The 13,813-nt window shown below is 39.2% G+C and overlaps 1 pseudogene; it reads left to right on the top strand.

Annotated features, from left to right (window-relative positions):
• Positions 1–5,111: 5,111 nt before the first annotated feature.
• Positions 5,112–7,555, top strand: LOC148014955 (glutamyl-tRNA reductase 2 pseudogene; annotated as a pseudogene).
• Positions 7,556–13,813: the final 6,258 nt, after the last annotated feature.

The following is a 13,813-nucleotide window of genomic DNA, read 5'->3' as shown; positions in this document are numbered from 1 at the left end:
GTTGATCAGACGACATGTTATGCATACACCTCTTGCTATATATCCAAGAGGCATGGGTCACAACTTGATGCATTTAGTTTAGGGCTGAGAGCCCTATTTTTCCCCTTGTTATGGAGCATATTTTCGTATATGTGCCTTCTTCCAAGAAGGGATCATATGAGCTGGTTTGCTTGATTTCTTTAGGCCAAGAGGGCCAATCATTTTAAGGTTTTAATTATCTATTTTCTTAGACTAGGAGGGCCAGTTAGTTTTGTCGTGTCATGTTTGATTTCTTTAGGCCAAGGGGGCCAGCTAGTTTGTAGTCAAATGTGCTATTTCTTTAGGCCAATAGGGCTCCATGTCTGTTTGGTGCAGATACAGTTAATGGTTTTTTGTTGTAGCGATTGCATCATATAAGTTGACGAAGTCGCTGGAGGGAGCCTTTGCTATGAAGGAGCTTCTTGTGGCCATTCCAGGTGGTTTCATCCCCTTTTTGAGTTTTTTTCCTTAAGCAATTAATGACATATGTGCATGTAAGGGTTACTTTCTTTGTTGGGGACCGGCGCTCGAGGCATGAAGTCCCAAGTTTAGGCTTTGTATGTCTGGGGGAGGTCTGAGTAATCCATTGGCTCCTACAAAGACATTGTCAGGCATTGAAAGACCTGTTTTAGAAGGCAATTCTAGTGACCCTATTCTGCTGACCTGCTAGGCGGCCGTTCTAGGAGTTTGTGTTAGTTGTGAGGCAGTTAGAGAAGTCTACTAAAATAATGATGGAAAGAGGCAAAACCCTAAATATCTGAAAGATAATATATAAATATACGGAGGTGTGTAAAAAGGGGTTCTAACCCCTATAAAAATAGAAAAGGAAAGAAAGAAAAATCCTTGAGCTATTGTTTATCGCCTTGCAAAGGCCTAGTAGGTTCCTAGGGACAAGACAAGACCCAGGGTCGATGCCTTGTCTTTTGAGGGGTGGCGTCTAGCTGAAAAACAAAGAATACAAGAAGGTTGAAGCGAAAATAAAAGCGAGCATTAGAAAAGGACTTAGTGTCGCCTTGCAAGGGCTTGGTAAGTTCTTGGGTAGTGAGACAGGACCTAAGGCCGATACCCTATTCTCCTTGGGTCACTATGCTCAACTCCCTCCTTTTTACATACCTGAGTATGGAAAATAAGAGGCTAAAAGATCCAATGTGCTAAAAGAAACTATTTCTTGATCATGCTATAGGAGTTCTCGCATAGTAGAAGCTCCTAGTTGAGTTGTCCTTAGTTAGATAGGTAGTTCAGACCACCACTTAGGATGACCTCTTTGATAGTTCTTTTTAGCTTGGCTATGTTGGAGCAGTTGGTTAGCGACTAGCTTTAGACTTTCTGTTAGATTATGCTAGGCCTACTCCTCGTGGATTTCATGCCTTGGTTTTGACATGGGGTAGGGTGAGAGCTGTGTTGTGTTTTGTCGTGTATCTATTTTGTATCAGCTTGATGCTCTTTGTGGTTGTGTTTATGTGTAGATCTATTCGTGGGATTCGATGGGCTGAGTCACCCTGTCCCGTGGTCACCAATGACAGATGATTTTTGATGCCGAGAAGTACTTAAAAATAGCCAAAAATTGCGAATTTTAGGGAAAAAATAGACTTCATCGAAGGCGGTGGTTGCAATCAGTACGATTTTAAGCGGCAATGCTCGAAAGTGCTTAAAAGGTCCACTCGACGGAAGTTGGTTAATTTCTATAATTTTTTGACATTTCAAATGAGACAAGTGTAGATGACCAGCAGTAGAGGACTTCAAGATGGACACCCAAAAATTTTCAGACTTTAATTTGGACACCGGATGAGAAAATGGGAGCGTCCGGAAGGCCAAGGCCAATGTCAAGTGGGAATGGACTTTAAAAGTCCAAAGGACATGCCTTTTGGGGGCTCCCTTTGGGGTCCCCCTAACAAAAAACGAATTTGATGGGGGGGGTGCCATTTTTTGCGCGCAGATTGTTTGAGGGCGCCATTTTTTTATTGGATGAAGGAGGGGGCTATGGAACTTACAAACAACCCCCCCCCCCCCCCCCCCAACTGATCTCATGCCCGGTCTACATGAAATATTTGCTCCCTATTGCTTGTTTCCATTTGTCAAATGGTTGTTTGGTTGTGGAGATCAGAAACCAGTATTTCTCTCTCCTCCCTCTCTCTCCCCTTAAGAGGCACTTCATGTGGAAAGAATCAAGAAGAGAATCGGGTGATGGATGCTTCTCCGGGAGGCACAAGATTGTTCCAAGAGATTGAGGAGGCTGAAGGCTGAAGACCTATGTTGAAATCCATGGCTAGTTAATTGATACATAGTCCCAATTAAATATTCAAAAAACCCGAAACACGAAAAAATGCTATATGCTCTATTTTATGAAAGAATTTTGCTTGTTTTTGATTGTTCATGGTCTAAATGGTGTGCACATGGGCTGAAATTTTATTTGAATGTTCCTTGCATTATTTTTTAGGGCTCCAATCATTTTTATGCAGAACCCGTATTGATTTACAGCAATTATAAATTTTCAAAATCCAAAAAAACACTAATTTTGATGAAAATTGATAGTTTCTTTGATTTTGAGTGGTGAAAAATGAGTAGATATGGGATAAAATAGAGAAAAATGCTAAGTTTTAGTTAAAATGATCAGTCATCAGAAAAAAACTAGAAAATATCTATTTTCTATTAGAAATAAATAGGAAAAATAAGAAAAAATAGGGGGAAAATGAGTTTCTTGCGTTCAAAAAAATTGAAAAAATAAGATCTATGTATGTGAATGTTTTACGGGGCTGAAGCATGAGGTTAAGTCTCATTTTGGTCCTTTTCCTTTGTGTTAAAGTGTGTATTTATTACTTTTACATACAAAAAATGACATTAAAAAACCTCTACACCTATGCAGCGCAGCAAATTCTAAACGGTGAGTGGGAGGATGATGTTATACAATAGTTTAAACACTGAAATAATAAAAATTTTGATTGTTCTCTTTATGCATAACATTTAGGATGCGGTTTATTTTGAAAATAATGAATCTAGTAGCACAAGGTTTACCTTGGTGCTAGGTTCCTACAACGCAACATTGCATATTAGCGAAAATTCATTAAAAGGATTGTTTTTGCATGACACATAGGCTGATTTTAAACCATAATTGTTTGTGGTGGCAATCAGTCGAGGGGTGCCTTCTATGTTGTTCTACATGGTGAATTACACCAAAATATGTAGGGTCTCCCTCTGAGGAATCTAAGAAGGTTAAGGGTTGGACTATAAACACGATACAAACACAAAATATATATACGATGGTAGGGCAATGTGTCCTGTAGACGCTCCTGAGACCACTAGGCCGTGGGGTTGTCTTGTGTATGTTAGAGGTCCAGCTAGTGCTATAGCCAATTCTGGCCCATTTCAGGTCCCATCATTGAGAGAGGGGGAAACTCGATCGAGCATGGAGGTAAGCTCACTACACTTGTAGGCGTGAGAGCCCATATGGCTATGTGGGAGGAGGTCCGTGAGGTTTTTGCAGTGGATTCTGTAAAACTATATTTATTTGTCGGGGCTCGTACACAAGATGGATTCTTTGTGTGAAAAGTTGACAAAGACGCCTATCCTTTTCAGGCGTCACGTTAATTTAATGTGCAAGTGGGTGATTCCATAGTGGGTGATTTCACAAAATACATATTTAAATTAATTTGACGATTATGAGTTTAGAGTGCGCACTTGTATTAAATTAAGGTTAGGACAGAGTTTCAACCTATTTATTTATTTTGTAGCTGAAGACTGCTAGGTATTCACTTTTGTCGGTTTAATTTTATTATTTTCTAACAATTGTGAATGCTTCATTTGATGTGTAGAGCAGGTGGTTGTGTACCAAATTGATCTTTTTGCATCATGTTGTGCAAGTCTATTCTCTTAAATTTTGAGCTTAAAGTGGAGTTTTTTGTTCTTAGGGACCTTTTGGTGCTCGCTACGTACACATACAGCATCCAATTTGCGCACCAATGACAAATTCCTTGTCAATCCATTGATAAATATTGAAAATTTGTGCTTTTTTGCATTGTAATGATTATAGACATAAGTATATAACCAAAAAATGCAAACCACAATTGTAACAATTGAAATTGCTAAGCGTATATATATTATATTGATGTTTCTACTACTTTATGGCATATTATATGAAGCAAGTAACATGACTAACATATCTAATGCAACTATAAGTAATATACCATTTTCTAGTTATATGATATTATATGCTTTAAACAGCTTTTGGTTTTGGATGGGTATTCCTATTTATAGCCCATCCATAGACATTTACCCAAAATCTTTACACTTCCATATAGATAAATTTTTAAAAAAATTAAATTGCTAGTTCAATGAAAAATTCCATATTATATTGCCATTCGTAGGACGGGTTGGAAATGCTTGGATGGGTCGGGTGAATGTCCATGACGATGACATCCCATGCACATGACCAAGTGTGGTCATGCACTGGGTCACCATGGTACCTAATGTGCTGATGTGCCATGGCAGTTAACTCCAATCCCCCGATTACTACGGGGAGAGTTTGTGTTAACCCCACTTACTACAACAGCTAGCAATGATTGGACAACACATGGTACAAATTCATTAGTTTCTTTTTACAAAAGCAATTTCCAAGTCCAAGAATTGCACTCGTTTGCCGATTGATCATGTACATGGTAGGTTAGGAAACCATGGCAACTCATCACTACCTATTGGGGGTCATGTACGTGACCTATCTGAGTAAAGTAGCAGTGTTACTGTAAGAGTGATAGAGGCTTCAACTTATTCAAAAAATAACAAGGAGCTTCAACCATTCATGGTAGGTAGTGCACATTGAGGCTGGTTACACACCAAATAAGGGACGCTCACTTTGTAAGCTTTAACCAATCAAAACACTTATTTAAGGGTTGGGCGTCCGCAGTCCTTTACACACTTGAGAAGATATAACCTGTTGTTTACGTGCTAAACATGTGAACTCCCCGCCCACTTTTGGACAGAGAGTCTCCCCTGCCCACTTTGTAAAGTGACAGACAAAGGTGCACTTTTTGAATTGACAACCAATCAAAAAATATATAAAACTTTTATTTTTTATTTTTTTACAAACTGGGTCCATTTAATGTGCAAAGATATGACGCCCATATCCGCGCCATCTTTGAAAAAGTGCATGCGGAGACTCTAGACGAGGGTTGGCCGTCCATTACTTGGTGTGTAACCAGCCTGAGTTGTTTCCGGAGGGAGGTTGTGGCGTCTCTCCCTCCGCTCTTGTGCTCGCCCGCGATTAACCCACCGTTCTTGGGGCTTCGACGGAATCGCCCAGAAAGACAGCCAGGCATTATCGCCGTTACGTTTGCCTGGAGCTGCTCGGATACCCTCTGCTGAGATTCGCTGCAGTTATTTCCTGCCGTTCATCAGATCTGTACTACTGAACGCGATGGGGATCCGATCGATGGGGGCTCCGATTATGCCGTCGTCTTGGAGGAGAACAGGCAAACCTTCATCATCATCAGGCACATCCCCCAGCTCCCTGACCAGTAGTGCGTTGAAATGCCCGTTCCTGAGAGCTTTCATGGAACTTCCTGCCGCTCCTGTTGGAAAGTGCCCCTTCCTCAGGGCGTTCGCCGGCTTGCGTGCTACCTTTTCCCACAACCCCCAAGGTTTTCCTTCCCCCCAACCAGGCGTCATCTCAGCGAACACAGGCATTGATAACCAGGTACACACAGACATCGACAATCAAGCAAACAGACACACTGAGTATAATGCAAACGCACACATGCCTGGAAGCGGTGGCAGTGCTCACGGCAGTGATGATGGCAGCCTCCCCCTCTTGCCTGTCTTACCTGATGGTGAGTCTCTCTTAACCATCCATGGTTTGGCTTCTGATAGTGCCCCTCTAGATCCCTGCCTCCCTGCAGTTGAGGTGGAGTCTGCTCCCAGAGACCCTGCAGACACTGATCCCTCAGCGATTCCTATGCACAACAGTGCGCTGCTGGTTCTAGGCCTCAGTGTGCACACTGCATCCATCGATGTGCGGGAACGTCTGTCTATCCCTGAAGCAGATTGGGCCTCTTCCATTGACCAGCTTTGCAAGCTTCCTCACATAGCCGAGGCAGGCATTCTCAGCACTTGCAATCGAATGGAGGTCTACATTGTTGCCCTCTCATCGCAGCGTGGCATACAGGAGGTCCTGCAGTGGATGTCCCAACTGAGTGGTATTGCACAGCATGAACTCAGGGAGCATCTGTTTGTCCTGCAGGACGAGGATGCCACACAGGATTTGTTCCGGGTTGCATCAGGGCTGGATTCATTGGTCCTAGGGGAAGGTCAAATTCTTGCCCAAGTTAAGCAGGTTCTCAAGGTTGGTCAATCCTCAGAAGGGTTTGGCAAGATCTTGACTGGCCTTTTCAAACAGGCCGTTAGTGCTGGCAAGCGTATCCGGAGTCAGACAAGCATCAGCACTGGGGCTGTTTCTGTTAGTTCTGCTGCTGTAGAGCTTGCTGCTTCAAAGAGGCGTGGATCTAGTCTTTCCACAGCAAACTTATTGATTGTTGGTGCTGGAAGTATGGCTAAACTGCTTGTAAAACACCTCATTTCCAAAGGTTGTACAAACATAGTTATAGTCAATAGAACAGAGAAAAGAGTGCAGGAATTGCAAGTGCTGTTTCCTCAGGTGACCCTCTCCTATAAGCCTCTTTGTGAACTGATAATGTGTGTTGGGGAAGCTGATGTTATTTTCACCTGTACTGCTTCAGAAGCTACTCTTCTCTGCAAATCAGCTGTGGAGGCCCTTCCACAGGTAGCCAGCCATATAGCTCATGTCAAGCACTTTGTTGATATATCTGTGCCGAGAAATGTGTCCAAGTGTGTTGCAGAACTGGCCACATGCACTGTTCATAATGTGGATGATCTAGAGCGAGTGGTTGCAGCAAACAAGGAAGAAAGAAGCAGAAAGGCTATGGAAGCACAGGCCGTCATTGAAGAAGAGATCAAGAGTTTTAATGCATGGAGAAGCTCATTAAAGACACTTCCCACTATCAAAAAACTGAGGGCTTATGCTGAAAAGGTTCGGGCAGGTGAAATTCAGAAGTGTTTGGGGAAGGTGAAACATAATAGTCTGACACCAAAAGATAAGCAGCTGATTGAGGAAATGAGCAGGGCAATTGTAAATAAGTTGCTGGACGGTCCCATGGCCTCTTTGAGATGTGATGGCAAGGACAGTAAGACCTGGGCTGAAACCTTAGAGAACATGCATGCACTTGAACGTATTTTTGAACTGCATGCTGATGCAGCACTAGATGGAGCTAGCAAATATTGATAGATTTTCTGGACAGGAAACTGATCAACAGTTGAACTGTTGATTTTTAGACTTCTTTTTACTTGTTTGGTATGTGTTTTGGGAAGATGATGCCCAACACAGGTTTTGGTGCTGCTTGAGATGCTGCAGATTTTTCACCAAGAAGTAGCCACCTAAATTGGGTCCTACTTGATTATGTTTATACACACTCAATTGAGAAGTAACCATCAGAGTATACACTACATGGTCTCCTTAGACTAGCAAAGAGAAAAGGACATCGAAGTAGTTAATACATGCAATTAAGGATTTGCAGTAAAACGTACTAATTTATTGCTAAATAGTACCATAATCCAATGGTAATTATTAATAGCAATAGACAAACGTCACAATTTGAAGGGAATTGGACCAATTGAAAGACAATAATTTTCTAACAATAACTAGCGTGTAGTAATTTATTGAATTAACTTTTAACTATTATATTTAGTAAAAATTCAAGTAAATATTTAATTTTGACTAATTCAATTTATAGAATCAAGATTATTAGGATTATTAATTGATCCATAAATAAAAATATGATTGCGTTGATTAATTATACATTGCATGACGTATATGGTATGCAATTTGTGGGGCTAGCAATGGGGTTGCATTTATGGTTACAACCAACAGTCGCACTTCATTTGGGGTAGATTTGGTTTGAGCTACATTTCAATATTGCTTTTGGGTCATCTTGATATGCAAATTCTTCATGAGGTTTTGTGGGGTGGGTAATGGGATTGCTTTCATGGTTGCAGCTAGTGGTGCCACTTTAATTGGGTTAGCTTTGGGCTAAGCTACATTCAAATGTTTGTTATGGGCCATCTTGAGATGCAAATTTTTCACATGGATCCGCTTTCTTTGATAGACTAGCTATTAGTGCACCAATGGCTCATGTATGGGTGATTGATGAACTTTGCAATTTCTTGATAAATTGTTGAAGTAAATTTCTAATTTTGGGTACTCTAAACCTTGCTTTAAACTACTAATCTTGCCTTGAAAAATAGATTTGACATTTTAATAGGTAATTTGGAGATGATTATGGAATTATTGAATAGTAGCTACATGTAGCTAATTCAGGGGCTTTTTAAGATGTGTGGAGCATTAGCTATAACGTTGATTAGCTCTATAGTCTAATTTAAATTAGGGTTGAAATGAGCCCATTTGAGATCAAATACTTTTCTCTAGCTTGAAATAGTGTGAGGGTCAAAGTAGCTTTTTGGGCTGCTAGTTTCAAGCGATAAATGAAAATTTAGGGCTAGATTGAGGCTATGGAAGGGTTGTGGACTCAATATATTAGTATCTAAGATCTCTCATGACTGATGTTTAGTTTTATGGGTGCTTCCCATTATTTATATAGAGGGGGTTTGGTCTTGTCTTTAGACTCATGGATAAGTTTAAAGCTAGTGTAATTGATTAGAATTGGTCTTTTTAGAGGTTGTGGATGGCTATGTTGCCGTAGGCCTCGGTTTTCAGCAAGCTCTACCCTTCCTTATTAGTAATCTTTAGTTAAGAGAGATCTCATAAGGATTTGTGATCAATAGAGAGCCAAAAGAGAGTGTTCTAGAGCAATTCAAAGGTAGTAGAGTGTTTGGAAGTAGGTGAGGAGTAGTAGAGGAGAGAAACATTTTGGTTGCACTCCTAGATTGAATGCACACATCCTCATGCCACACAAATGGTTTTTGGCTATTTGTCTTCTCTATCCTTAGCACCACTTTTTGGTGCTTTTTTTTCATACTTTTAGTTTTTTTTCAATTGTTTTTTCCCAAAATTTGAGGAAAAATATCATTCCATCTTATAGCTTTAGTTATTGTCACACAAAGTATAAATCTTCATTCCTAGACATCATTATAATATCATACTTTCTTGTAGCATGATTATCTTACATTAGAATACATAATCTATGGGTTTACAAGTTTGCACTTGTAAAATTACCTTACAAAATACGTAAAATTATTGTACCTAATAAATCATTAAACAAATTCCACAATATAACCAAACATTAAATGAAATCTAGACAAGACATAATGAGAACTATAAATTTTCTACACTATCAAAAGGGACATGATATATCGAAACATGACACTTATAGAGCTTGTTGATGAGGGTGTTTAGACCATGCCTTTTTGCATATGTTGTTTCAAGCCTAATGGGATTCCAATTTGTGATGGAGTGTTGTACCAAAGAACATAAACTAGCATGGCTAGAATTACTTTAGTGTTATGAGCAACACAAAAAAAATAACAAATAGAAAACTTATAAAATCCTCCATGTAGGTTTTGCGGGCTGCCTCTACAAAGGTGATGCATTACTCCAGGCTTCTAGCCATGCCCTCACTACCTCCCACTACTATTGCCATCATTGTGGAGAGAAAGTATCCTTCTTGAGTCTCCTCCAATCCTCCCTGTCTAGCCACTCAAGCTTCCCTTTCTCATACTTTATTGCCTTGCCTGCATTTGATTGCCTATGGGAGATGTAATATACACATTTTCTCCATAATCTATCTTGTGGAAAATCAATCAATAGTAGGAAATACCAATAACTTCTCATACAAGAATGCTATCACGTAGTTCTTGCTATTCTCTAGTGTGCTCTTCCATCTATCTAATACCTTGTATTGAAATACCTACTAGCACAACTCACACATGCATGCCATGATGCTCTTTTCCTCATTATTCATTAGCACAAAACTAGTGGTCTTGTCCACCAAGTATATGTAGTTTGGGAGGTAAGGTCTAACATAGGTCCTCTTTCACATGTGAATATATTGCTCAGCATATCTAGGAGAACCATGTGCATAATGTATACTTGCAAAAGTGCAACCCACAGACAACTAAGAAAATCTAGGTATTGGAGGGGAGACAATACCTATGGGTGTGGTGAATGCCAATCATGTGCACCTCTTTTGAGCATCCTGATGAGAGAGAGGAGTATTAATCCGTTGTGAGGTTGTAGCATTTATATCTCCACAACATCTGCTAGAGCCATTTGCAACAATAGAGCGAGGAGTGCTTTAGAATGAGGACTCCTAGTATGATGAGATGTCTCCACAACATCCACCTAAGCCACCATCTCCACCAACAACTAAGCGAGGCATATCTAATTCTTCCTCTACGGCCAACCTAGAGCATTGATCACTTGTTCAAGACCAACGTATCAGAGAGTAATGAGGTAGAATGTGAGGATATCGACTAGGACAACTCAATATATCCTTTTATCTCTAAAATACACAGTTTGATCTAGAGACGTGTGACAAAATTTGCTGTAGCTCCTCATTTGTGTACTATTCACTCTTGTAATGCTTTCTGCACCAAATGTGGTGACTTGTACAATCAAAAAGAGATGTCAATTAATTCAATGTGGGGGTGAAAGAGAAGTACAATTACAACATATACGTGTACTTCTATAAAAGTTTAAATGACATGGAATAAATACCAACATAAGTGAGGTGTCAATGGTTATAATAGCAAGCTGTTTTAAGCACAACCTTATCTAGGGCTCCATAACTTCATCTTGGTATAGCTCAGATACATTAAAAGGTCTATGTAGCGGTCTCCACAAAAATAAGAGTCTAATTCGCTCTCAAACAATTCTTGCACGCCCATCTTCTCCATTGGTTGTGCTAAATTTTTTGAGCAAAAAGAAAATTTGCACACTTGTCCCCTTCATTGGTTATGCTAGATTTTTTGAGCTTGTCTCTTCTACTTGTTGCAAGACCTCCTCATCCTCCACTTCTTCCTGCAAGCCTGAAAGATAGGGGGAGAGAGAGGGAGCTTGAGCTCTTGTAAGACACAAAACACATAGAGAATGCATAGAAGATAGGAAGTTGAAAACCCTATTCTTCTTCTTCTTTTTCTTCTTCACTATATGAGTCTACCAAGAATAAGAGAAAGTATAATATACAAGTCCATAGTGTAAACACACTAAGGATATATATCCTATAACTCGGGTAGGTGGAAAACTGTAAAGTATCATGGAATGATATGCTTATGTAGGTACCAACTACATCAGTGATATAAATGCAGAAACGGTTATCTAGGTATGTAAGTGTCACCTTGTGTTGAGCTTGACATCGCAACACTCCCCTAAAGCTCAACTCCATGACTTTTACTCCAAGTTAGCTTTAAAAACATCAAAGCTTTTCTACTTCTAGGGCCTTGGTGAAAATGTTTGCAAATTGCTCCTCTATGCTCACATATATGAGACCAATGTCACCTACCAAATCCCATTCTTTGATAAAATGATAATAAACCTCAATGTGTTTCGTGCATGCATGAAACACTGGGTTCCTAAGCCACTGTATATTGCTCACGTTGTCACAATAAATGTCATATCTCCTGTCTATTTGTATCCCCAAATCATCAAGTAGCTTTCACATCCAAGCCCTCATAAGGTGCCACAGTAGCACCCTTATACTCTGCCTTTATACTTGATAAGCAATAGTGAGTTGTTTCTTATTGTTCCAAGTCAGAACCAAAGAAAAATACATAGCTATTGTTCCAATTCGGAACCCCACTTTCAAAGAAAAATACATAGCTATTGGTGGATTTCTTATCACAACCACATTGCTTGTCCAATCTACATAAGTATAACCAAATAACCGCACCACCCAGTTAGCCTCAGAAAAATTTTCTTTATCTAATGTGGCCTAAATGAGACTTACAAGGCACCTACATAAACTGAATCTCTAAGAAGCTAACTATATAGTTACAATCTAGCTTGGTAATAATAGTGATGATTGAACTTTTGTTATCTTCATGTACATTGTGGGATCCTCCGATATCTCATCCATATTAGCACTTAGTTTCACATTCTGATCCAATGGCATTGTGGGATCCTCCAATATCTCATCCATATTAGCACTTAGTTTCACATTCTGATCCAATGGCATTGAGTTTGGCTTACAATTAGTCATACCATAATTTGCTAATATATACACGATATAATGCCTTTGTGAGAGCCAAATCCCCTTGAATATTCTTATCAACTCAATGCCAAGAAAGCACTTTAGCTCTCTCAAATCTTACACATCAATTTTTTGGTCAAGAAGACTCTTCACATGCTCCACCTCTTGCATATCATCGCCCCCCATAATCAAATCATCCATATTCAAGGTAAGCAACCCCACAATACCCCTATCACTCTAATGGCCCATTAGGGGAGTTTTGAGCTCTCGAAAATGCCTTTTAAAGAGAGAGAGAGAGAGAGAGAGAGAGAGAGAGAGAGAGAGAGAGAGAGAGAGAGAGAGAGAGAGAGAGAGAGAGAGAGAGAGTGTGTGTGTGTGTGTGTACTATAGATCAATGAGAACAAAGCCTCCGAAAAACGAAAGTTTCATTTTTGAAAATGTAAAAACTTATTTTATAAATAGACATGGATATAATATTACTATAAATTTTTATGATGAATATCTATTTTTATCATCTCGCAATTGTGATTATCACATCCTTTATATTAATGACATAGGGTCTCTACCACTTTGAATTAATGACATGCTTGGGATTCTTTGATAATGACAGGTAAAACTAAATTTAAACGACCAAAAAGCTTAATGTTTATCTTTTTCCCTTCCTTATTTTGTTGTTCTTGTCTCTTTTCTTCCTTGGTGATTGCTTGTTTCTCTCACTCCCCTCTCTTTGCCATGGATATAGAAATTTGATCTTCAATGAGGCACCCAAGCTCTAAAATCACATCCATATTTGTGTTTAATTCATTCCAAATAGATGAAAGATGTATTCCTAACCATTATTAGCAAAGGTAGTTGGATTACTATGCAATAATCAAAATGAAGGAAAAGACAGAGATGTGAGAGCTCCTTCATCTTTGCCACCTCAGAAGGGTAGGATCAAAGTTTTCAGACTTGGAGCAAATAAGAAAAGCATAAATGAGGTTTTAGTACAACATGTATTTATGCATAGAGAGTTGCATTTGGAACCTGGAGCTTCAATTCTTCCATTGCATAGACCAAATTGTAAGTGTTTCATTCTCAATGCCTTTCTTTTATTAAACTTGGTATTAGATTTTATCGTGACAAGTTTTGTTTCTATTTGTAGATGTCTATTCTTCTAAACTTGAAGAATGGCAGCCCGTTAAGTCTATTATTGGTATTTTTTATGTTATGCATGGTTTGATTGGAGAAGAAATGTACAAAGGTAAGAGAAAAATACAACTCGTAGAGAATGTAATATTTTTTAATGATCATTCTTATATTATCCCTATGCATAATGGCCAATAGGGAGCAATATCTCCACTTTCTTTGTCTAATTTTACAAGTCGTGATGATGATTGGTCTTTACCAAGTCTAGCCACTAGTGAGAGCTATAGATGTAAAATCTTTTCTGAGATACAAAAAACATTGAAACCTAATATCTCAAGTAGGCTAAGCAATATTACTTTGTTTATGCCCATTAATGTATTTATTGATTTCTTTTCCAATATTGAGATACGAATGTCAAAGGCCATACTATCGTCAAGAGGTTGGCATATAATCATGTCCTA

Source organism: Lygodium microphyllum, chromosome 24 (assembly GCF_053477565.2).
Source record: "Lygodium microphyllum isolate KBCC chromosome 24, Lygodium_microphyllum_v1.1.10, whole genome shotgun sequence".
NCBI lineage: Eukaryota > Viridiplantae > Streptophyta > Polypodiopsida > Schizaeales > Lygodiaceae > Lygodium > Lygodium microphyllum.
The sequence above is the reverse complement of the archived record's forward strand: the minus strand, read 5'-3'. Positions and strand labels throughout refer to the sequence as shown.